This window comes from Hyperoodon ampullatus, assembly GCF_949752795.1.
Source record: "Hyperoodon ampullatus genome assembly, chromosome: 6".
In the NCBI taxonomy this organism is placed as follows: Eukaryota; Metazoa; Chordata; class Mammalia; order Artiodactyla; family Ziphiidae; genus Hyperoodon; species Hyperoodon ampullatus.
This window is the reverse complement of record NC_136919.1, coordinates 116,422,226-116,449,410: the sequence shown is the minus strand read 5'-3', so window position 1 is coordinate 116,449,410 and position 27,185 is coordinate 116,422,226.

The window sequence follows — 27,185 nt, the reverse complement described above, 5'->3', positions numbered from 1 at the left end:
GGAATGGCCATGGGCGTTTTTGGGATCCAGTTAAAGGGACATTGATTTTCAGATGTAATGGGATTAAATCTGGGTTGAGTGGGATATATTTCTCTGGCTCACAACCACTTTCATGTCTACTTAAGTTACTGCGGGCCATCCAGGTATGGTGAAGTGCAGGTCTGGGGCCAGAGGACTTATGATATAAGTGTGTCCCACCACACTCAGGCCCAAAGCATGAGGACGGTGGAGGAGAAACAAGCCTTGAAGGGCAGAGTCAAATTTAAGTCTGGCAAATGATTCCAAATTCTATTGCTTATATGAGAGAAATTTCATAAAGGACTTTTATTTTTTACTTTTTTCCTAAAAGACTTTTAAAATTTAATAACAGCTCTAGAAATGAGAATTATCAATAATAAAAACATTCAAAGAACCATGCTAAGAAAAAAGAGGAATTTATCTTTCTATTTTCTCTGTAAATTATATTACAAAATCATTGGCAGGTAAAGATGTGATCAAAGATAATGCAGTAAAAAATGTAGGAAAAATGTATTATCAAGGGCAGCAAATTGATAAAAATATTGTATTACCTTTTCTGGATTTTTTGGTTCACTTTCCTAGGTGTATCAGCTTTAAAAAACTGCTATTTGTTGTGATTTCTTTTCTTATTTGGATTAAATATTTATTTTCATACCTAATTTTATTTCTATACTTTTTCTCTATCACATGTATTAAAATGTGAGGTTCTGAATCCCCTAAATCGTATAAGCTTGAGACTCCATAAAACCTGGATCTACCCCTCTTAGATCCTTACATCTTTTTGGTCCCAGGAACATTATTGGTGTGAAAGAACCTTTGTGTGTCTAAACAAAGAAGAAAATCTGGATATTCAAATGTGTGGGTTGTATTCTACTGTAACCTCTTTACTTGATTCCACAGAGAGATGCAGATCTATGATTCATCCTGCATAGTAATAAGCTTGACTGAGAATGAATTCCAAACTCTTTAATAGGCAATTTTTTTTGGAGCAAAGGTGCACTTCGCATAAGTACGCAATAAATATTTGCTGATTTGAGGAAAGATGGTATGTAAATACATAGGCCCTACTGAAAAAGAGGAAATTTTTTCATCGAATGGATGTTAGTCGCTGGTGGATTGAGTCATCATGGTTCCAAGAGAACTCCTTCCTCCTCATTACCCAGCCCCTTCTCCTCGAAGAATTGGTATCCTCTAGGGTAAAAGGTGGACACAGACAATGGGGCAGAAGAGATTACAACATGCATTCATTCATCAAACTTCCATGGAATATCTACTGAAGCTATCATGACCTGGGTCAGCAACTTGGGTGTGCAAATGTGATCACATCTTTTCTATTTTTCTGATTAATCATTCAAGATTCCACATGCCCAACTTAGCAGGAAATACAGCTTCTCCCTTTTGAGGCGTCTCTGATTTGTCTAAGAGCCTCAGACACCCATTCAGCCCCAAATGCTAGGCTAATCCTTGCTCTGCCAGGCAGAGAACAGTAGTTGAATCAGCGGACGGCTGATGTTGCTTCTTCCACAATCTCGCTATTGCTCTAAAAATTGGTCCCATTCGCAACTCTGGATGCTTGCCCATTATGTTGATGATATGTTGCTTGTTGAGACCCCCTCATGAGTGGTAGTGGTGCTTCAACTTTGGACTCTAAGTTTAACACTCTTTTAACTCACACTTACATGATCAGGCATTATCACCCTGATGCCAAGGAGGTTGGTTCTGGAAGCATTTCAGAGCATCGCCACCCTTCTAGGATCCAGCTCTCCCCAGGAACATAGGTCCAGGCCACTAGTTGAGATTCTTCTCCCTGTGGCAGTGTACCTCTGGGAATTTTCCTGCCAGCATCCACTTCATCAGAGAGTTTCTAATAATGTTGAACTTCAGGACTTCCCTGGTGGTGCAGTGGTTAAGGATCCGCCTGCCAAGACAGGGGGCACGGGTTCGAGCCTTGGTCTGGGAAGATCCCACATGTCGTGGGGCAACTAAGCCCGTGCGCCACAACTACTGAGCCTGTGCTCCAGAGCCTGCGCTCTAGAGCCTGCGAGCCACAACTACTGAAGCCCGCATGCCTAGAGCCCGTGCCCCACAACAAGAGAAGCCACCGCAATGAGAAGCCTGCACACCACAACAAAGAGTAGCCCCCGCTCGCCGCAACTAGAGAAAGCCCACATGCAGCAACGAAGGCCCAGTGCAGCCAAAAATAAATAAATAAATAAATTTATAAACAAAAAATAATGCTGAACTTCAAAAGGAGAAGAATTGGGGGACTTCCCTGGTGGTCCAGTGGGTAAGACTCTGCACTCCCCATGCAGGGGGCCTGGGTTCGATCCCTGGTCGGGGAACTAGATCCTGCATGCATGCTGCAATTAAGAAGCCTGCATGCCGCAACTAAGAAGCCTGCATGCTGCAACTAAAGATCCCAAGTGCCACAACTAAGACCCGGCGCAGCCAAAATGAGAAATAAATAAATAAATAAATTAGAAAAGAAAAGAATTGGGGTCTGAATCCATTTGCTTGCTGCAGTGCTCCAGAAGGGCCTTTGAATGCTTTGCAGATGCATTCATTTCATCTCCTCTTACCCCCCTCCAAACCAGAACAACCACCAAACAGCTCTGCAGATTGAGGGGTAGGCAGTGGAACCGAAACCATTCAGCCCACTGGTTGACCACCTGTCACATGGATAAAAATGTGAGGTTCTGAATCCCCAGGCACCCCAGGCATCGACGATACCTCAGGCACTAGACTTAAGGATCAAGAGGCAGTCTGGCCTTCAAGGAGCACACAGTCTATAAATAGTTTCACTGAAATGTAACACATGCATATGCAGCTTGCAAATTGTACCTCGGTGCTGAGGAACAACAAAGGAGGAGTGCAATCAACCATGTGAAGCAACAATCTGAGTGACAGACTCTCTGCTGAGTTCAGAAATGAGCCTCCTCTCCAAGGCTAGATCATCACCTGCAAACAAATGTGCACCCTCACTCATATCCTGGAGGCTCCCTAGCAGACCTTCACGATAGTGGTAGAGGGGTGCCCCCAGGGCCGGGAGTAGTGTGAGGCAAATTTTAAGGGGTCATCAAAATCTTCAGAAATTGAGATTCATGTTAAAAAAAAAATAACGGCAAATTATGGCCCATAAGTCAGCTGCCTGGTTTTATAAATAAAGTTTTATTGGAAACATCAGGATTAGGGTAAGGTGAGTGAGGCAGTGTCATGAAAGTAAAGGTTTGGATCTTTATTTAAAATTGTGGGACTTCCCTGGCGGTCCAGTGGTTAAGATGCTACGCTTCCACTGCAGGGGGCACAGGCTCGATCCCTGGTGAGGGAACTAAGATCCCACATGCCTTGTGGTGCAGCTGAAAAAAAAAATTGTAATTTTTGTTCATCACTTTTTTTGCATTGTTTCTTGTCTTTTTAATATATTATATGAAAACATTATTTATCTTGATTTCTGAGGTTTTGGTGCCCCTGAAAATTCTGTGCCCAAGGAGAGTGTCTCCCTTGTCTCATCTTAGCCCTGGCCCTGGGTCCACTCCCATCAGTCTTCAGAAACATTTAATCATGTCTGAGTCATGGATTAAACACAGCTGAGATGGCCATTGTACATATAGAATTCCAAGATATAGTAAATTCTATAAAGGACAGGTTACTAGGGGAGAAATTAATATTAGGTAACTACATGAGATTTGGTAGTTTGGAAGCCCTCTCAGAGGAAGTGGCATTTGAAATGATCTCAGACTTTGAGAAAAGTTGTAAGAATGGCACAGAACTCCAATATATGCTTTACCTGGATTCAAAATTTTTTTAAAAAATCTTAAAAATGCTTAAGTTATTACATGGTTTGTCTGCTTGGAGGAATGTTTTTTGTCTTCCAGTTATTACAGATGTAGCAATCAATAAACATATTCTACCTCTCATATTCTACTTTCTCTCTTCCTTTCCCAGTAGTTGTTAATTACTTTATTTATATATTGTCAGGACACATAACTGTCACATCCTTTTAAATCACTCTAATGTGTAGAATTCATTTTAGTTTACAGTAAATGTATTCAAATCTTGCTGCCAATTTTTTTTTCATAATTTTCCCAATTATCTCTTGGTTGGCTGACATTTATCCTCTGGTAGTTTCCTCAAGGAAAGGTTCATGTAATGGATATTCCCTGAATTCTTTCATGTTCAAGACTATCTGTAATCTTTATAGTTGAAAGATAATTTGGCTGGATATAAAATACTTGGGTAACACTTTTTTTCCCTTGGAGATCTTTAAGTATTGTACCACAATCTTCTGGCACTGAATATTGCTGTAGAGAACTCTGAGACCAGCCTGATTTCTCTCCCCTATAAATGACTTGATCATTTTGCTTGACAGATGTAACAACTTTTAACATTTTGCACACGTGCTTTCTCTCTCTCTCTACTCCCCTGTTTCTCCCTCCATACACACACATGCATACATGTTCACTCACACACATTATTTTAGCATAGCAGTTACTAGTGCATCCTAGGATCTTCACAGGAATAATTAAGTCAAGAGAAGAGATTGAAGATTAAGGAAAGAGATGATAAACAATGGTCTGGAGTCCAGTGGTTAGAGGAGATGGAATAAACTTACCTGGAGGAATTGGGTTCTGGGAGAAGGGACTCTTGTTTGCAAGAAAAGTAAAGAAATGGATGTAGTGGCAGGTAGGTCTGGGGATTTAGCAGTGGGAAAGTGAGGTAAGTTTTGTCTGGTGACTTCAATGTTATAACTTAGGAGTAAGGCAAGGTTAGTGCTATTTACTGAATGTTTGTGTCCCCTCCAAACTCATGGGTTGAAGTTTAAGCCCCAGTGTGATGGTATTAGGTAATGGGGCTTTGAGGAGGTGATTAAGTCATGAGGCTAGAACCCGCATGATAGGATTAGTGCCCTTATAAGATGAGACAGCAGAGAGCTTGCTTCCTCTCTCCTTCCTCTGTGTTAGGACACAGCCAGAAGCCAGCCATCTACAAACCAGGAAGAGGGTCCTCACCAGACATGGAATCTGCCAACACCTTGATTGTGGACTTCTCAGCCTTCGGAACTGTGAGAAATAGGTATTTGCTATTTAAGCCACCCAGTCTATGGTATTTTTGTTGCAGCAGTACAAATTGACTAAGACAGTTATTAGCTGAGGGTGAAGGGAGATGTGGAGAAGATGTAGTTTTTGTGGTGAGGAGGATCAAAATCACATTAGAAAAGGATAGTAACCTGGTCGAGTGGGTCTTGAATGCCCGTTTGTTGTTGCTGATCAAGAATTTAAAGAGCACGGGCTTCCCTAGTCGTGCAGTGGTTAAGAATCCGCCTGTCAATGCAGGGGACATGGGTTCGAGCCCTAGTCCGGGAAGATCCCACATGCCACGGAGCAACTAAGCCTGCGAGCCACAACTACTGAGCCTGTGCTCTAGAGCCCGTGAGCCACGACTACTGAAGCCTGCACGCCTAGCGCCCGTGCTCCGCAGCAAGAGAAGCCACCCCAATGAGAAGCCCACGCACTGCAACCAACAGTAGCCCCAGCTTGCCACAACTAGAGAAAGCCTGCATGCAGCAACAAAGACCCAATGCAGCCAAAAATAGAAAGAAAGAAAGAAAGAAAGAAAGAAAGAAAGAAAGAAAGAAAGAAAGAAAGAAAGAAAGAAAGAGAAAGAAAGGAAGGAAGAAAAAGGATTTAAAGGGCAATCAATCTGCTAAGCGGTGTGATCTTTTTCCCACCATTTTTTCTCCAGTGTAAGTTGAAAGAAAGCAAATTGCTGGATTCATCTAGGGTTGGGTGTCACAGAAGAAGAATGGTGCTGAGCTGATGAGAGAATTTAAGAGACAGTGAATGTCACACTGAACCAAGGCACCTGAGCAGGACACTCTCTTCACACCATATTATTTCTACTACTGCATAGCCTGATATTCTGAACAAGCCATTGGAGGCCAGTTTAACCACAGCCTGGTGTGGGAATTCCTTTTGTAAATTTATGGTCTGGAGGAGGAGCACTTTGAGAGAAAAATGCTTTCCTAGCAACGGAAACATTTACTAGAGATTTTTCTCCCTTTTGAGCTTTTCGAGGATGTTTCTATTCATATTTGGAATAAAAAGAAAATGATTTCACTTCTCATAAGCATGTCACTCTTTATGTCTTTCTTAAAAGAGCTTAGACTATTTCCCAAAGATAATGTTGTACATCTTTATCTACCAATGAGTGAAGAATGTGAATTGATCCATTTAAAGTGGGGAAATTGAGCAGTGAGCTAACTTGCCTGATGTTACCAAGCAAGGAAGTTAGAGAGATGGGAAAAGAACCCAGACATTCAGCTTTCTAGTTTCTATGTACCGGCTTGTGTTTCCATGGAGAAAAATTCAGAGAGTGCCGGTCAAACAGATGCTGAGCCCACATTCTATTCCTAAAGATACACGTGGACCCTGTTCATCAAGGTTTGCAAAGCTTTCAGAGAGCTAGGAATGATTTTGGTGGGAGTGTGAAAGACGAGATAATTTTAGTTCAGTTTTGGACAGCATCCCATCCCACCTTGTTAGAAGCTGAATTCAGTGTCAGTTTGGTGTCTGTTTGTCAGCCCACTTCTCCAGGCAATCTTCCTCTTTTAACCACTCTCTCCTCTCCATTATGCAAATTCTACCTAGCTCCTCCTTCAAGAGACCTTCTTCCAAAAGGCTTTTCCCTGAAAATCAGCCATAGTGATCTCTCCCTGTAAGTGTTATACTTTAATTGCCCTCTATGCTTACTGTTAAAGGGCAGACATCTGCACTCCTCCTAGGATGTGGTTGGAGGTGGGTGCCTACTTGGTGGTATGCTAAAAAAGGCTTCACAGGGCTTCCCTGGTGGCGCAGTGGTTGAGAGTCCGCCTGCCGATGCAGGGGACACGGGTTCGTGCCCCGGTCCGGGAAGATCCCACATGCCGCGGAGAGGCTGGGCCTGTGAGCCATGGCCGCTGAGCCGGTGCGTCCGGAGCCTGTGCTCCGCAACGGGACAGGCCACGACAGTGAGAGGCCCACGTACTGCAAAAAAAAAAAAAAAAAAAAAAAAAAAAGGCAATTATAACAGTATGATAATTGTAAGTTTGAAGAGTCTATGCTTTCGGCAGAGTACATTGGGGCAAACACCTAATCTAGCTTGGAGACAGTTGGATACACTTCCTGCAGAAGTGTCATCCACGTTAAGAGCTACAGGGCAAGCACGAGAGGCCCCACCAGGTGAGCAGGTTTTAGAAGAAAATACAGGACACAGAGGCTAGAGAAAGCAGAGAAACTGAAAGTCACGTGAGCTTGGGAGTTGACTTCAGAGAGGAAAGCAAAGTTCATACTCTAAATGGCTTTGTACATCCAATTAAGAGCCTTGGACTTTAGCCTGAGGACAATGCAAAGCCCTCAGGGAAATTACATGATTGGACGCACACCTTGGACTGATCGCTCTGGCTGCAATGTGGAGAATGGATTGGCCAGGGGTAGGACCGGAGGCAGGGAGCCCAGGTGGGAGGCTTTGCAGTCATCCGGAGAAGAGACACTGATGGGATTGAACAGGGTGGAAGAAGTGGACTGATTAGAGAGCAATTAGGGAATAATATGGTGGAACTGCTAGAACTGGTGGTTGCTTGGGTATGGAGTGGAGGGAGCTGGGAGATAAAGGCCCCATGGGCTGAGGGAGGAAATGCTCGCTAGAGGAGGGACAGACTTGTCAGAGTGAGACAGAGAAGGATGGAGAGATACATTCAGGTTGGGCTATAATCATACCAGATGGTATTTCTTCAGCCCTTAACTGTGAACCATATGCTGTGCATGTATTGTCTCATTAATTCCTCACAATAATAACGCCCATTCCTGAGCCCTGGTACCATATACCAGGCACCATGCCAAGGACTTTACCTGAACTGACTTATTCATGGTTACCTTAAGAGTTGGGTTATCATAATTCAAAAAGACACATGCACCCCAATGTCCACTGCAGCACTATTTACAATAGCCAGGTCATGGAAGCAACCTAAATGCCCATTGACAGACAAATAGATAAAGAAGATGTGGTACATAGATACAATGGAATATTACTCAGCCATAAAAAGGAACGAAACTGGGTCATTTGTAGAGACGTGGATGGACCTAGAGACTGTCCTACAGAGTGAAGTAAGTCAGAAAGAGAAAAACAAATGCCGTTTATTAACGTATATATATGGAATCTAGAAAAATGGTACAGAGGAACCTGTTTGCAAGGCAGAAATAGAGACACAGATGTAGAGAACAAACGTATGGACACCAAGGGGGGAAAGCGGGGGTAGGGGGGGTGGGGGGATGGGATAAATTGGGAGATTGGGATTTATACATACACTAATATGCATAAAATAGATAACTAATAAAAACCTGCTGTATAGCACAGGGAACTCCACTTCACTGTACAGTAGAAACTAACACAACATTGTAAAACAACTATACCTACATACGAAAAAAGAAAGAAGAGTTGGGCTATGATGATCTCCCATTTTACCCATGAAGAGACTGAGTTTCAGAGAGATTAAATAATGTATCCAAGCCCCACAGCTCATACTTAACACTAGGACCAGTCTGTGGCAGGGCCCTTGCTTTTATTCAGTGACCAGATTGCTTCCATGTTGAGTGTTCAGGGCCTCCGGGTTCCCCAAGACAGTGTGTCCAGAGGTATATAGTTGGAGTCTTAAGACTGAAGCTCAGGTGAGAAACATGAGCTGGAAATGCAGGCTTGTGACTTCTCAGCTTGGAGATTATATTTAAAGCCACGGAGGTGACTAAGCCGTGCAGGCTAAGAAAAGAGGACGGTGGGCAGAAGTCTGAGGAAGCCCAATCCGCAGGCCCGTGGACGAGGAGCCTGCCTGCAGCAGGGGCTGGACACGGGAAGACGTGGGACGCTGAGGAGAGGACGGGAGGCGTTTTAGGGGTGTGTGGCCGCCTGTGTCGGTGCCGGGAGGACCTTGAGGAAGGTGAGGGGGTGAGCGGATGGTGTCAGCACCGTGGAAGCGGCCTCTGCACGAGCCGAGTCAGTGCGGTGCTGAGTGGGCCCCGGAAGGGAAGGGAAGGGAAGGGAGGAGTGGGGAGGGGCAGAGCCCTCTATCCCTCGTTCAAGAATCCTCAGTACGGGGCTTCCCTGGTGGCGCAGTGGTTGAGAGTCCGCCTGCCGATGCAGGGGACACGGGTTCGTGCCCCGGTCCGGGAAGATCCCACATGCCGCGGAGCGGCTGGGCCCGTGAGCCATGACCGCTGAGCCTGCGCGTCCGGAGCCTGTGCTCCGCAACGGGAGAGGCCGCAACAGTGAGAGGACCGCGTATCACAAACAAACAAACAAAACTCCCCCCAAAATGGGGAGCCTAATTCCCCTCTTATTGAGTGTGGGCTGGACCCAATGAGTCTCTTCTAACACATAGAAAAAAATTAAAAAGGAGAAGGTGCTAAGTTACAAAAGGCGCTGTGGCTTCCTGCTTGCCCTCTCATGGCTCACTTGGTCTGGGGAACTAAGTTGCTGTGTCTTAAGGACACTCAAGAATCCCTATTGAAGGGTACAAATGAACTTATTTACAAAACAGAAGTAGAGTCATGGATGTAGGAAAAAACTTATGGTTACCAGGGGATAAAGGGGGTTGGGGAGGGATAAATTGGGAGATTGGGACTGACATATACACACGACTATATATAAAACAGATAACTAATAAGGACTTACTGTATAGCACAGGGAACTCTACTCAGTACTCTGTAACGGCCTGTATGGGAAAAGAATCTAAAAAAGAGTGGATATATGTATATGTATAACTGACTCACTTTGCTGTACACCTGAAACTAACACAACACTACATCAACTATACTCCAATAAAAATTTTAAAAGAAAGATCAATTTCTCAAAGGCATTTTATATATATATATATATATATATACACACACACACACTCATAACAAGGCCACAATGAATAATAAAAAATACAATAGTGTGAGAGTAAAAGTTGACTGTAATAAAACACTGAATGAAAAAAAAAGAATCCCTATTGAAAAATAAATACAAAAACAAGAAACAAAAAGAAACAAAAAGAGGGACTTCCCTGGTGGCACAGTGGTTAAGAATCCACCTGCCAATGTAGGGGACACTGGTTCGAGCCCTGGTCCGGGAAGATCCCACATGCCTCGGAGCAGCTAAGCCCGTGGGCCACAACTACTGAGCCTGCGCTCTACAGCCCGCGAGCCACAACCACTGAAGCCCGCGCGCCTAGAGCCTGTGCTCCACAGCAAAGAGAAGCCACCGCAATGAGAAGCCCGCGCACCACACGGAAGTGTAGCCCCTGCTCGCCGCAGCTAGAGAAAGTCCCGCGCGCAGCAAAGACCCAACACAGCCGAAAATTAATTAATTAATTGATTTAAACACACACACACACACACACACACAAGAGCTATTTAAAAAAAGAAAAAGAAAAAAGAATCCCTACGGAGAGGGCCACGTGGTGAGGAACGGAGGTCCCTGCCAACCATGCACATGAACCTGCCTGGCAAGTAAGTGAATTCCCGAGGAGCTAGATAGACGCCTGCAGCTCTGCTGGGTATCTTGACTGCAACCTCCAGAGAGACTTTAATCCAGGACCACGCCACTAAGCTGCTTCTGGATTCCTGACTCTTAAAAACTGTGTAAATTAATACATTTGTGTTGTTTTAAGCTGCTAGTTTTCGGGTAATTGGTTTTGCTGCCGTAGATATGGTCGCTGAAAACTAGGAGGATGAGAAAGGATAGTACTGTGTGTGAGTGTCAGACTTCAGAGGTGGAACGGTTGGGGGTTCATGGCAATGGATGTCTGAAGGGGATGAGAAGGGTGGACACTGAGGCTGAGAATTCCAAGAAACTGAGATGTTGGCCAGGCTATCTGAATACGTACTGAAGTTATCCAAATAAAGGCTGAACTCTATTTAAAGAAAAAGACTATGGAACTTCCCTGGTGGGTCCAGTGGTTAAAACTCTGCACTTCCACTGCAGGGGGCACGGGTTTGATCCTTGGTTGGGGAACTAAGATCCCGCGCGTCGCATGGCAAAAAAAAAATAAGAAGAAGAAGAAAGAAAAAGAAAAAGGAAAACACCGTGAAGCACAGGCTAGGTCTTGAATGAGCAGGGGATGTGGGAAGACGACGTCAGTGAGCTGGGGGCAGACGGCACAAGCACGAATCTTTACAGAAAACTGGGGGATTCATGATTTGAAAGCAACATAAGCTAGTGAGGAGGACCCCAGTCTCTCTCTGGATTCCGGGTCCTCGTGGTATGGCAGCATGAGCTCTGCACTTAGGAGAGACTTGGAAGTAGCTACGTTATACTTAAAGCCAAGAGCTGGGGATCCACTCGAGTAAGCCGCTAAGAGTACAAATGTAGGAAGGTACCTTAACCATGGCGTGGGAACGCGGAGAGGTACAGTAAATGGTTTGGGAAGGAAGCGAGCAGGGGAGGGTGTGTGTTTGCGTGTGCGTGCGCGCATGCGTGTAGGACTGAGGAGGAAGCGTGAATTAAAGCTGAAGCACATTCAGAAGGATTCAGGCAAGGTTAATTGCCCGGCTTGTGAGTTTTTAGGCTATCCCTCCAGTCCTCGTCACAGCACTAATTCAATTTATCAGTAGTTCATGCCTATCATATGCGCATGGCTGGAGTCTCAGAAACGCAGAGGCTCTGCATGTTAAACATGGCGTTTGAGTCACACTCATTCAAGACACTGAGACTATTTTCTCAGCTAAGATTAAACTTGAAGTTTATTTTTTGCACATAAAATATTGTTATTGCAAAAGTGCAATTTATTCTTCACATTGTTTGAAAGAATATAGCTAGAAAACAGACCTCTAAAGACATTTTTCCAATTCTATACAGGTAGATAAGAAGTATTTGTTGCTACATGGTTGGTGTCTATGTTTGGTTGCAGGGGTTATTCTATTTCTTTTTGTAAAAACTTTTAAAATGCACTTTCTATTCCTGAAGATTTCCTATAGAAAATAATTCAGTGTTTGGGACTTATTCAGGTTTTGTAGAACACGTAAAAGCTGCTTAAATGTATAAATATATGCTTATGTAACAGGAAAGTTGTGAATTGGAGTCATAAAGGTGGAAATTTGAAGTCCTATAAAGAATGGGGATGGTTGTGTCCATATACAATATATGAAAACATACATTATTTTAAGGGTGGGAAAAATATAAACTTAAAGAAGTTTCCCTAGGTGTCAATGGACAGTTCTGAAAATAAATAAAAGAAGATAGGAGATAAAGAAGGGAGGTTACTTCGTGTTCACTTAACATGTGGAAACAGCTAGAACTAAAGAATCCATTGAGTGTTTTCTGAAACTAGAACAATGTAGCATTCTAGCCGCTGTGACATCATTTTTTTAAAATAGCTGCTTTCACCAACAGATAGCAGTTTATAATGAAAACGTTTTTTCATTTCTTTGGGGAAGAGGGAGGGGAAAGTTGGGAGAAAGGGTGACTAGTGACTAAGTGAGATAAATGTTCTAATTGTCCCCAATCTCCATGTAAATAGAAATGTAACTGGCACCAAGCTGCAAGGTCACGTGCACATTCTCTCATGAAAATATTAAGCAAATAGTCCATTCAATTGTTTGGTGTTATGACTAGTAAGTCATTAACATGATGAATTTTATTATTAGCCTACTGTTAACAGATTCCAAGCAATCAACAGTAATGAGACAAAAATCTCCCTGGATGCTTCCCTGACGACTTTGATAAGGGTGATAAAGATGTGGTCCCCAGAGGCATCCTGGGGCCAGGGCTGTGATGTTGGGAATGCTCAGAGGGCTGGCACCCACCCAGGGACAGCCTCAGCCCTGGCAGACGGTGGCTTTGCTTTCAGAGTCCCTCTGTGCCCCACCTAGTCCTCTATCCCTCGGGATGTAAAATTTCATTGCTTTCGGAGTCACAGAGAAACCTTGCTGCCGGTGGTGTGCTGGGAAAGTTGGCTCTTGAGAAAGTTTCAGTGGTATGAAGGCTCCCGCGCCACGGAAGATTTTCAAGCTCCCCAGATGGGAACGAGTCGGGAAGAGCCGTGTACAGTGCGCTCTTGGGAGCTAGAGTGGCTGGCTCCAGGGCACATGCGCCTGCTGGGCCCACTCCACCCCCAGACGCCCCTTCCGGCCAGATGCAGCTACTAGCCCACCAGCAGTGTCTTATTTATAAGGTTTGGACTCCCTTCAAAAGAGAAGTCTCTCTGAAAAAGCTGGGGGTGTGTTCTCCTCCCCCTCGTCCTCTTGCTCTTCTTCTCACTTTCCTCTCTTTGAGAATTTGCCCATGACAACTCTGCTGGTCATTGTGCCAGACCCTGGGATGCAAAGACTAGTCAGGCTTCACCTCTGACAGTAAGAACCTGTGGTTTAGCTCGTGGAGAGCAACATAGGAAGGCAGTAAATGTTTACCTCTTCAGTGGTAGAAGATCGCACGGAGCACAGTCGGATGCAGAGGAGAGTGGTTAATTCTATGCAATACAGGAGTGAATATATAAGGAAAGGCTTCAGGAAGATGCTGGCACTGGAGTTTAATCATCAGAAGTGTCCATGTTTGAATTTGCATTTAAGATTGAATTCAGGGGCTTCCCTGGTGGCGCAGTGGTTGAGAGTCCACCTGCCGATGCAAGGGACATGGGTTTGTGCCCCAGTCCGGGAGGATCCCACATGCCGCGGAGCGGCTGGGCCGGTGAGCCACGGCCACTGAGCCTGCGCATCCGGAGCCTGTGCTCCGCAGCGGGAGAGGCCACGACAGTGAGAGGCCCGCGTACCGCAAAAAAAAAAAGATTGAATTCAGGTCAAGTAAAGGCCAAACAGTGATAACAAAAAGAGCAGCAGCAAGTTTTCGCAGAGCACGTCCCAGGGGCCAGGCGTTCTTCTAAACCCATGTACGATCTCATGTAATTCTGACAGCAACTTCATGAGGATTGTACTCTTCATACCCTTTTATCAGATGAGAAGACTGAGGCACAGGGAGGTTAAGTCACTTGCTAAAGACCAAAGGGCTAGTAAGATGTGGAGTCAAGATGGAACTCAAGGCATTCTGACTCTAGAGCTATTATCTCAACCGTTGATAATATACAGTTGACCTTTGAACAACGAGAGGGTTGGGGCGCCCACACCTCCCCCGAACACCCAACACACAGAGTAGAAAATCCACACGCTGCTATCTCTGTCCCCCAAACCAAGGAATTAATAAATGACATCCAAGGACAGGAAGCTGAAACTGTTTGGATAGAATCAGGACTTAGGAGTTCAAATAGAGAAAGTGGAGAGGCTTAAACCATCACCTGCACCCTCAAAAATCCGCGGGCTTGACATCAGTCCTGTGTTGGCAGAGCGCTCAGATGTTCTGTGTGCACCCGTGCCACTCAAGACCGTGCCAGCTTGGCAAGAGTTTATTAGCTCTACGTGTAAGTCATAAGTGCACCATGAAGAAATTTTCTGTAACCAATTCCAGTCTTAATTGGATTAGATACTTATTTAGTGCAGATTTCAATAAAGCTGCAATATTAATTTCATGTTCAAGGAAACAAAACTGCTTTGTAGAGATCAAATGACACCACATTAAAATGGCATTGAAGACTGCCCACTGGCAGAGTTTTGGGTACGCATGGGGTCGGATTCTCTTGAAACAAAGCTTTGAAATTACTAATGCCATTTTGTACAACATAGTATACAAACAGATGCTCTGCCGTACCGAAGACAAAATATAGAACAGTTTAAATACAGGGCTGGACCTGAGGCTATGGGACCTTATTATGAAACACAACATGTGTGAGTTAATTTGGCAAAACATGACCCAGCATACTAAACTGATGATGGTAAGTACTATCGATTTTGTAGTTTGGTTTGGACTCAATGTATATATTTGCCTTGGCTTTATAGTGGTATAAGAAGCATAAAGAATTTATCTCCCTTAGGTTAATATTGCAAATTCCAACTTCTATCTCACCCTTCTTATAGACGTTTTGGGCTTTTAAAGTTTTTCCAATTCTTGAAAACTAGGATTTTGACACTTAGCCAGGATGATTTGTGGGCATCCAGAGCATGGTTCATTTGTTCTTTTTGAATGTTTTCTCTTTCCCTAGTGCTTATCTACTACCCCCAAAGGCAGTGGTTTTCAGTTTCCTGTAGTGAGTGTGTAGATAAAGCACTTAGAAATGGCTTGAGGGACTTCCCCAGTGGTCCAGTGGTTAAGACTTCACCTTCCAATGCAGAGGCAATTGTGAGGGTTCGGTCCCTGGTTGGGGAGCTAAGATCCCACATGCCTCGTGGCCAGAAGACCAAAAAACATAAAACAGAAGCAATATTGTAACAAATTCAATAAAGACTTTAAAAAATATGGTCCACATTTAAAAAAATCTTAAAACAAAAAAAAGAACTGTCTTTAGGTAGTCAGCAGCAGAGAACCCTGCTCCCAGCTACCAGGGAGTTTGGGAAGGCGAGTATTTTTAGTTGAGGGCGATATTATCCTAATCAAAATCAGGGTATTGCTGGTAAGGAAGAAACAGAGATGAATATTGGGTGGGAAACTAGCAGAGTCTGTTGAAGTGAATAAATAAAGGAAAAAAAGTCAAAACCATTCTCACATTTCTCTCTATTAAGTCCCTCCTTCCCACTGTTCTTTCCTTGCTAACTTAAAAGCAGTGGTGTCCTGATAAATGGTTCCCATGTGGCTATCTGGGGGGAAAAGCTCTGGTTTATAATGTTTGCCAGTTTCTGTGATATAAATATTCCCACTTCAGTGGGTTTCGAGCTACCAACATGATGCCACTGAGCACGAAGATGGCAAGAGATTTGCAATAGTACCATCACAGCGTATTTCCACCAGACAGGTAGGACAGGAGTAATGGCCTCAAGATGCTAGATAGTGGGGAAATGCTGTGTTGGTTTGATGGGGCTGCCATAATAAAATACCACAGATGGGAGGCTCCAACAACAGAAATTTTTTGTCTCATAACCCTGGAGGCTGGAAGTCCAAGATCAAGGTGTCAGCAGGGCTGGTTTCCTCTGAGGTCTCTCCTTGCCTTGCAGAAGACACCACTCAGATTGGATTAGGGCCCACTCTAGTGGCTTCATTTTACCTTAATTACTTCTGTAAAGGTCCCATCTCCAAATACAGTCACATTCTCAGGTGCTGGGGGTTAGGACTTCAGTATATGAGTTTTGAGAGGGGACACAATTCAGTCCATAATGAATGTAGTAAAATAATTAGGAAGCAGGGGACTTCCCTGGTGGCACAGTGGTTGAGAATCTGCCTGCAGGTGCAGGGGACACGGGTTCGAGCCCTGGTCTGGGAGGATCCCACATGCCGCGTAGCAACTAGGCCCGTGAGCCACAGCTACTGAGCCTGCGTGTCTGGAGCCTGTGCTCCGCAACAAGAGAGGCCGCGATAGTGAGAGGCCCACGCACCGCGATGAAGAGTGGCTCCCGCTTGCCACAACTAGAGAAAGCCCTCGCACAGAAACGAAGACCCAACACAGAAAAAATAAATTAATTAATTAATAGACTGCTTTAAAATAATAATAATAATTAGGAAGCAATGAAGTTTGAGTATTTCTTTGTTTTTAATACCATTTATTGAATTATATGTTTATAAAATTTAAGTTTTAATAATGGCTATGGTTTTTTGTAGGCTGAGTCATAAACCATTTTATTTATACACCACATCTTTTTTATCCATTCATCTATGGATGAACACTTGGGTTGCTTCCATATCTTGGCTATTGTAAATAATGCTGCAACGAGCACAGGAGTGCATATATCTTTTCCAATTAGTGTTTTTGTTTTCTTTGGAAAAAATACCCAGAAGCGGAATTGCTGGATTGTATGGCATGTTCTATTTTTAAGTTTTTGAGGAACCTCTATACTGTTTTCCATAGTGGTTGCAATAATGGCTATGCTTAACAGCTGACTTGAAAACTTCCTGAAGACTGAAAATCAGCTCTTGTGAGCTGGTATGAACTGATTCCAGCACTGCTTTAAAAGAAAATAAAAGCTTAAGAAACTCCCCCCCACACTCCCCCAAACCAAACCAGCAAAAGACAAAGCACAATGTGCCAGCGTCAATTTTCCTAAACATCTTTTTCCGGCAATCTCATTATTATGAGAAAACAACATAATCCCCAGGATTATTGGGGGGAGATAGACCTTGAACAAATAATCATTTAAGTAATTAATTTATAGTAGTTCTAACTGATAGCAGGAACATATATAAGGCACTACAGGAGAAACTAACCTCACCCAGGAGATTACAGAAGACTTATCTTGGGAAATGACATTTAACCTGGATTATGGGCTAAATTTCTCACCCCTCCCTCCCCGCAAATTCATGTGTTACAGCCCTAACCCCCAGCACTTCAGAAAGTGACTGTATTTAGAGACAAGCTCTTTACAGAGGTGATTACTTTAAAACGAGTCTTTAGGGTGGACCTGAATTCAATCTGACTTGTGTCCTTATAAGAAGAGGAAATTTGGGAATTCCCTGGTGGTCCAGTCTTTAAGACCCCATGCTCTCACTGCTGAGGGCCCAGGTTCAATCCCTGGTTGGGGAACTAAGTTCCCACAAACCACAAGACACGACCAAAAAACCCCACAAAAAACACACACACAGAAAAAGGAAATTTGATCACACAGAAACACCAGGGATGTGCATGCAGAGGAAAGACCATGTGAAGACACAGTGGGAAGATGGCCTTCTGGAAGCCAAGGAGAGCCAGTCCTGCCAGCACCTTGATCATGAACTTCCAGCCTCCAGAACTGTGAGAACATAAATGTCTGTTGTTTAAGTCACCCAGTCTATGGTATTTTGTTACATCAGCCAGAGCAAACGAATGCAACTTGGGGCCCAGGAGTAAGTAGAGGCTGGTGAGACCAAGGGGTGGCAGGAGCACATTCTAAACAGAGGAAAAAAAAAAAAAATAGAGGAAAGAGCATCTGGTTGGATCCTCAAAGCAACAGATAAAAGGCTCATAATCTAATCTACAATGGTGGTTAGGAGTGTGGGCCCTGGAGTCAAAAGAGCTGGACTCAAGTCAACTCCACCTTGGGAAAGTCATGTGACTGCTTTGTTTTCAAATCCATAAAATGCAGTTAATACTAGGTTCTATTGTAGGGTTGTTAGAGGGAGGGTTAAAGTGCTTAGCTGTAAAGTATTTAACTCAGTGACTGGCACAAAGTGCTGGAATTGCTAAAAAAAAAAAAATGTTAGAAATCTCTTCTTATCTGAGAATAACTCATAGCCTCAAAGTTTAGTTGGAATGTTACCTACCGTGGCAAGTCTCCACTGGTTCCACTCCAACCTGTGTAAAATCATTTGCTCTCCCTTATTGGGAAGGAAGACCATCTGTTTCTCAAATCTGGATTCTCCATTTCGCGTTACTGAAGGTTTGGATTCTGTCCTAGTGTCTTTTGCTATGGGCCATGCAAGCCTGTCATTTGAAAAAAAGAAGTAAAATTAGGCCTTTGGGGAGTGAGGACTGACTGGGCCGTGCATAGAAACCACGATGGTTTGGAGGAGCTGGACCAGGAGAGGGGACTCTAGCTCTGCCAGGTGTTTGGCCCCTGTTCCTGGGCTCTCATGGGCTAGGAAGTGCCAGCATCCCGGAAAAGAGCCACTGTCGGGACACCACTAAGTGCTAAGAGAATGAGGGCGCTTTGAGAAGGCACCGCCCTGTGACACCAGGAGATTGATTCATAAGCCACTAGGCGACCGGAAATCCAGCAGGAAGGTAGTACTGGTGGGTGGGGTAGGGCAAAGAGAAACTTGCACCCTGGCTTCTGAGTCAGGTTGGAGTGCTTTCATGCCCCCCAATTAGGGACTTCAATGACTTCCCTGGTGGTCCAGTGGTTAAGACTCCGCGCTCCCAATGTACGGGGCTCGGGTTCAATCCCTGGCCGGGGAACTGGGGAACTAAGATCCTTGCAAGCCGCGGGGTATGGCCAGAAAAAAAAATTAGGGACATTAGGGACACTATAGCAGGTTATACATTCACCGCACCATTGTATGTACTATGTTTATCTGTAAATTCCCTCCCCGGACTCAGATTCTTAAGTGTCTTATCTTTTCTCTCTGCATCCTTCACACTTAGCCTAATGCTGAGCCTCTATATTTGTTGAATAACATCCTTCTTTATTGATTAAGCATTTGAGACCTAGTAATTGAGTGACTTGCTTAAGGTCACACATCTCGTAGATAAATTATATCCAAAAGCCAAAGCGTCCATGGGTTGAGCCTTTGCTCTTGCCAGCAAAGCCTTGAGGGCAAGGGATGTGTGTTATGCTTTCCCAAGTGTTTGGTACCATGGTGAGCCCATGGTCAAGCACAGGAAGGTAATAGAGCCATATATATATATATAATAATTTTTTTAAATATTTATTTATTTGGCTGCACTGGGTCTTAGTTGCAGCACATGGGCTTCTCTCTAGTTGTGGTGCGTGGGTTCTAGAGCGCATGGGCTTAGTTGCCCCGCAGCATGTGGGATCTTAGTTCCCTGACCAGGGATCAAACCCGTGTCCTCAGCATTAGAAAGTGGATTCTTAACCACTGGACCACCAGGGAAGTCCATCTAGAAGGTAGTCAGTGGATTGATAGATAAAGCTGTTTGCCTGGAGTCTGGAGCAGCTAAACCTTCATCCAATTCTGGCTCCAGGGAAGCACCCACAATCATTCTCATTCATTCATTCAAAGATGTTACTTGTTAGACTTTTTTTTTTTTTGGCTATGCCTTGTGGCATGCAGGATCTTAGTTCCCCTGATTCATGCCCCCTGAAGTGGAAGCACGGAGTCTCAACTACTGGATGGCAAGGGAAGTCCAGTCAGCTTTTTTTTTTTTTTTTTTTTTTTTTTGCTGTACGCGGGCCTCTCACTGTTGCGGCCTCTCCCGTTGCGGAGCACAGGCTCCGGACGCGCAGGCTCAGCGGCCATGGCTCACGGGCCCAGCCGCTCCGCGGCATGTGGGATCTTCCCGGACCGGGGCACGAACCCGTGTCCCCTGCATCGGCAGGGAGACTCTCAGCCACTACGCCACCAGGGAAGCCCCTGTCAGCCTTTTTTTTCTTTTACATATGCCTTTTACTTTTATGCTCAGCAAGGTAGTAAACAAAGCATGGGCTTTTATTCTTCCCTTCAACATGTATTTATGGAGCAGTATCCCAAGTATTCACTGTGTAAGGGCCAGTAAATCCATCTCTGTGCGTTTCAGTTTACACATGTATAAAATGAGGACAATAACACCTATTTCCAGACTGGCACAAAATGTAAAAAAGGGCAAGGATGCGAAAGCCTGGCGTGTATTAATGTCACTTAAACTCCGCCCCTCTCCCCCCCACCCCCCCACTCCCCAGTCAGGGCCAGCGACAGCTGATTATTTCACTTCTCTCTTGCAGTGCTGGGGAGGCAAGGAGCCGGAAGCGTCTCAAATGTTGACGCCCTGAAAACATCCCCAGGCAGGGTCTCTCCTAGGCCTGGCACATTAATAATGCCGAGTAAATATACATTCAGTCATTTGTTCTGGCCTCTGGAATGAATGTAACAGTTTAATAATGCAGTAAAGGAGAGATTCTTCACACAGCTTCTCAGTTCTGGCCATGGCCTCTTCCTACACATCGAGAAAAGAAACTTCCCAGCAAAATAAGATTATGGTGCTTTGACATAAATTCTCCTATCAGTTAGGATCAGGTTCACCTACATAAAATGTAAACACCCCTCACCCCGCCCCTTCTAATTTAGTCTTAGGTAAGATAAAACCACATTTCTTTTTCATGTAAAAGAATAGAGTTAGCCATTCTAGGACTCCTGTGACAGCTTCACAAAACCATCATAGATCCACACCCCTTTCAGCTCTTCCCCTAAGGTGGCCTCTTGGTCCATGGTGGCTGCTGATGCTCCAGTCATCACATCAATGTTCCAGGCAGCAAGATGGAAGAATGAGGAGAAGACAAGAACATCCTCTCCCTTTTAAAAAGAGTTTCCTAAGTCCCACATCTCTTCAGTGGGAAATTAGGCACACGCCCACACCTCTGCAAGAAAGACTGGAAAATGAAGCGTTTCAGCTGGGCAGTAATGTGCTCAGCTGAAAACTGGAATTCTAACACAAAGGAGGAAAGGGAGACTGGAGGTTTAAGGGAGGCAAACTGCCATTCCATCTCATCTCTTCCGTTCTGGAGAAGAGACATAGCTGTTTTTCCCTTCCGTGTTTCTCCCACCCTACGCAGAAGCTGTCATTAATGTCTTGACGTCTGAAACTGAGGGAAACAAGTGATGACGCTACTGTGTTTCATCCTGGGCCAAAAGGAAAGAAGAAATGGGATCATTCTTCCACCTACACGCTCATGCTCTTCTCATGTGTTGTTTCATTCTCTCCCTCTCTCTTTCCCACTTATATGGACAGGGCTCATGTTAAAACTGCCCTCTGGGCATTATGCTAAGTGAAATAAGTCAGACAGAGAAAGGCAAATACTGTGTGATATCGCTTATATGTGGAATCTAAACACAGCAAACTAGTGAATATAACAAAAAAGAAGCAGACTCACAGATACAGAGAACAAACTAGTGGTTACCAGTGGGGAGAGGGAAGGGGGAGTGTTAATCTAGGGGTAGGGGGCAAAAAAAGGGGTTATTATGGGATTAGGTGAAATCATGTGTGTGAAACTTTTGAAAATTGTAAAGCACTATAAAATTTAAAGAATCTCTCATTCAGTTAAAATAAAATAAAATAGGGCCTCCCTGGTGGCGCAGTGGTTGAGAGTCCGCCTGCCGATGCAGGGGATACGGGTTCGTGCCCTGGTCCGGGAGGATCCCATATGCCGCGGAGCGGCTGGGCCCGTGAGCCATGGCCGCTGAGCCTGTGTGTCCGGAGCCTGTGCTCCGCAACGGGAGAGGCCACGACAGTGAGAGGCCCGCGTACCACAAAATAAATAAATAAATAAATAAAATAAAATAAAATAACAGATAACCAAAAACTGCCCTCTGAACTACAAACAAATGCTTGTTGTCCTGAAATGGATCACTGGGCACTGTGTATCTGGCCCCTCCATACTCACTGCCAGCAGTAGCACCAGGGCATCTCACCCTGTTCAGGAGGGGCAGCTCTAAGGAAAGGGTAACCACTCTACACACGAGGGTCTCCTGGGTGAAGAATGGGGGGTTCTGTGGGCTCTGGACCTGCCTTCATTCATTTAAGGCTCCCTCCCACGCAGGGGTTCTCTGGCTGCTCCCAGGCACTCACCCAAAGGAACACACTGCTGCCGGCCCCACCAGGCTGCCTGCTGTCTCCCTTGTAAGTGGGTGTGTGGAAAAGGGGCTGCAGGAGGAAGAATTCAAATGACTCAGAGCATCATGGCTATTGGGCCTGCAAACGGGGGCCGGGGGAGAACCAAAGAGCATCATTTTCCTACAGTCGCTGTATTGCGTAAGACTAAACTCTCTATTGCCTTTTCACCTGAAGATGGGGAAATGAACACTTAACTGAAAGTTACGCGTAGTAAACAGCAGACTTGTGCCAAAGGGTCCAGTGGAGTTCACCATGGCGTGTACATGTGGCCCTCGGCCCCCAAACTCAGCCCGCAATTTTCTATGCATCCCTTCAAATATTTTGGAAAATCTATAGGGTTCTTGTCAAGTTTATATGCATTACTTTATCTAATCCTCAGGGTCACAGACTAGGGTGAGGGAGCGAGGTACTTGCCTCTTGTGCAAAATTTAAGGGGGTGCCAAAGACCCCACCCCAACTCAGGAGTCAAGATAAATAATATTTCAATGCAATATTTTTAAAAATAAGAATTAATGAAAAAAATATCAACGATGAAAAAAATATCAAGATTTAAAATAAAGACAGGATATCCGTGTTAGTGATTTTTTTCTTTGGCCTCAGCTCTGAAAAGGCTGGGCCTGGCACTGCTAATCCTCTCATTATACCCTTGGGGTAGGGCCATGTTCTAAACTGTGATTCCAAAGAGCTCAGCATTTACTCTGGTAAATGGTAGAGAGGCAACTTGAACTCGGAACCCCACTGTTGGTGCTTTTTTCATAAGAATGTAGCCAACTGCTGGGTTTTGGGGGACCGATGTCTAATTTAGGAGCGGGACACTCTGCCTTCTTCAAAGGCAGCTGGGACCCTGAGTCTCTGAAACAATTGCTTTTCAGAGGTGCCGGGAGATAATTCGTGGAGTGCCCTGAGGGTATAAGTCACCACTAAGCCTAGAATCGTCGTCTGGTCGGGGGTGGGGTGAGCACAACAGTGACTTCGGCTTGCCTGACAAACACGCTGAGGAAGAATTAGGCTGACCTTGAGTCCTTAAAGCCACATACCCTTTCCTTTAAATCTCTCAGCGGCAGAGTGGTTTTCTCAGAACCAAAGGCTGGAATCAGATAAAGTATTTAAAAACAAATCTAAGAATCCATTCGGAGAGCGAGGGTGTTTTTTACCAACTCAGCGGAGGCTTTTCCACGCTGCATTTTTTTTTTTTTTTAATTGCAAACTAGCCTCTAGAAATTTTGTTTCCAGCACAGCAGGTTGACTGAAGGAGAAGGGGAGGCCGGTGGATGGGCGGCTGGAAGGCCTCCGGGATTGTTGCAGGGACATTTTCCCGGGTGCAGGATATAGACCCGGTCTCAGTCCGGTACAGGCGCCGGGGTGGCCACGCCCGCCTCCCACCTCGTGGCTGCACGCGCACTGCCACCTACAGAGCTCCGGAGGCAACTCAGCCTCCTTCCCTGCTCTGGCCTCCGCTGGACCCGCCTGGCCTAGGGATGGAGTCCGGATTCCTGCAGAGGCCTCCTGATTCATTACCATAACAAAGGCTTCATCTTCCCCTGGGCAGCTGAAGACACACTAAAAACCAGTTCTCACTTTAGCAATCTCATCTAGCTAACCTTCTCATCAGAGGCGCTGCACTTTTGTTTGTTAGGTTTTTTTTAAAATTTTTATTGGAGAATAGTTGTTTTACAATGTTGTGTTAGTTTCAGGTGTACAGCAAAGTGACTCAGTTATACATATACATATATCCACTCTTTTTTAGATTCTTTTCCCATATTGGCCATTACAGAGTATTGAGAAGAGTTCCCTGTGCTATACAGTAGGTCCTTGTTTATGCTAGCAAGACTCCCTCCCAAATGGACCCTCCCTACTTAGGGTCCTTAAGTAGGCTCAACTTGCTTCATCAAGCTATAGTCCTCTTTGCTGTCCCACTGATTGTCAAAAGGTAAAAACTGTTGGTATTTACTGAGCACTGCTCGGGTACCAGGCTCAACTTTATGTTCAAGCTACAGGTGAGGAAACAGGCTTAGGACCATTATGTAAATTTGTCCGAGGTCACTCAGCTAGTAAGCAGTGGTGCCAGATTTTAGATCCACGTAGATTTTTTTTCTTTTTTACTCAAAAGCTTAAAAAAATTATTTTGTTTTATTTAGTCTTTTAAACAGCTTTATTGAAATATAATTTACATAACATATAATTCTCCCATTTAAAGTGTACAATTCAAGGTTTTTTCAGTATATTCAGAGGTATGTGCAGCCATCACCACAGTCTATTTTCTTTTTTATTTTTTTCCAATTAGAATTTTTAAAAATTTTTTGTTTCTGCAATAAAAATAAATAAATAAATAAAAATAAATTCCGCTAAAAAAAAAAATCCAGGGCCCACATCCTTACTCCCTTGAATTATAACCCTTGAGAGACTCTGGGATTCAGAGCATCCAATCTTCATATATTGAGCATCTACACAGGCCAAGTGTTCTACTAAGGACATCATGTATTTTATCTTGTTTAATTGTTACAACAGCTCTGTAAAGTACATACAGATGATAAGACTATTTTACAAACAAAGAAAGCTAAGCTTAAAGAAATTAATAGTCTTCTTCCACTGGCCATTGTGGCTGGATGCAACGCCTCAAGTTAGGTAGGGCAGAAAGAGGGAAAGAACTTGGATTATTGCTAATATTCTTTTTTTTTTTTTTTTTTGTGGTACGCGGGCCTCTCACTGTTGTGGCCTCTCCCGTTGCGGAGCATAGGCTCCGGATGCACAGGCTCAGCGGCCATGGCTCACGGGCCCAGCCGCTCCGCGGCATGTGGGATCTTCCCGGACTGGGGCACGAACCCGTGTTCCCTGCATCGGCAGGCGGACTCTCAACCACTGTGCCACCAGGGAAGCCCTATTGCTAATATTCTTGAGCCACTGAATTAGCCAGCCACCTGAAGCCACCCTGCCACTGGATTCCTTGTCATGAGAAAAAACAGATATACTTATTTTCTAAGGATTTGACTTAGGGTTTCCTGTTATTTGTGGATGAAAGCATACCAGCTGATATCACTAGGATTCAAACACAGGCCTATCAGACCCTAAGAGCTACTGGACATGTTTTGCAGGCCACCATCTTGCCTTGTATTATTAAATTATTAAAAAGTTGCTGCTTCCTCAGAGGTAAGGAGACTTTTACATGTGGAACCGTGTGGTTGAAAGAATCAGGAGGCCTAGGGTTTCATCCTGACTCTTCCTTAGGTTGTTTACTGACTCACCGAGGAAATAAGACACAAACACATGAAATAGTAAGAAATAGTAAGACACAAACAAATGGAATGGTCAAGCTAATGAATGTCTCCCAAAGCCTCAAAGAAGTAGAAATTAAATAAATCTGGGTAAGGGTATTCTGCCAAGGTAAAAGATCTAGATAAAACAAAGAAATGGCCTGTGATCATTAACAGAAACCTCTTCCTTCCAAACTCCGAGTGTTCGTTCCACTTTACAGCCAGCCCCATCTGAGCGCAGTGAAATGAACAGTGCCATTCGGCAGCACAGAGGGGCAAATGGACCACTACCTGCCATGACTGGGAGTTAGCATACACGGCTTTATAACAGAAACATGTTATTTAATAATATCTCATTATCAATTTTTTTTTTTTTTTTTTGCGGTACGCGGGCCTCTCACTGTTGTGGCCTCTCCCGTTGCGGAGCACAGGCTCCGGATGCACAGGCTCAGTGGCCATGGCTCACGGGCCCAGCCGCTCCACGGCACGTGGGATCTTCCTGGACCGGGGCACGAACCCACGTCCCCTGCATTGGCAGGCGGACTCTCAACCACTGCGCCACCAGGGAAGCCCTCATTATCAATTTTTAAAGAAATAAGACTCAGGGAAGTTTACTTCATGGTATAACCACAGAGAACAGAGTAATCTTCCTTTGACGATTGAGCAGGATTTCTCCCCTAGAACTGTGCGGAGTCAAAGGTCTACCGGGCTCACCATTGCAAGCAGTGTAGAACAAACTAACATGGAGTCATTTATGTCAGGGACCAAATGGAGATGGTCGATGCAAGTGCAGGAAGGAAACTCGGCCTAACGTTACAAGGATTTACAGCTCTTCCCAGAAATCAGCAGAGGACACCAGCCAGTCTCCAAATGCCAAGTCTGTTCACGCCATCTCTGGACTTACTTGTTTCCCTGACTCAGCTACCCTGATCCCAATATGAAAGAAGACCACCCAGCAACCGTTCATCTGAAAAAGCCAAATAAATTCCATATTTATCCCATAAAAATCCCTTAGCCTGTGAGCAACTTGGGACTCGTCACTCCCATAGCCTCGAGTTTCCCAAATTGCAGGTCAAAAGTCTTGTAACTAACTCATCTTTCTGCTTCACTTTATTCCCTATGCAGAGTTTGGTTTTTGATAGCAGTATTGGAAAATAATGGTTTCAGGGTGATGGTGTGCTAAATACGCCAGCTCTGACCTAATAAGAATTGCTGGGAGAATTCCCTGGCAGTCCAGTGGTTAGGACTCTGTGCTTCCATTACAGGGGGCACAGGTTTGATCCCTGGTCGGGGAACTAAGATCCCGCAAGCCACACAGCGCAGCCAAAAAAAGAAAAGAAAAGAATTCCTGGGAACACATTTTAATAGCTTAGGCAAGTAAGCCAGTAAACATTACCTGTACACGCTTCTAAGTAAGTGGCTTTGACAGTCTTTCTCCTAGGGAATGAAAGGCCTGCAGAACTGGTTGGCTGGACCAGTTCTGATACATAACAGGTGGGTCAAGAGCCCTATTTCATGATAAGTTTCTTGTCTTTTAGATAAGACATACTACTGCCTTCTGCCTGTCTTAATTTAGTGATTTATAGACTGAGGCATTAGGAGTAAGTGTTTTTCCTTGGTTCCCGGGAAGTTGT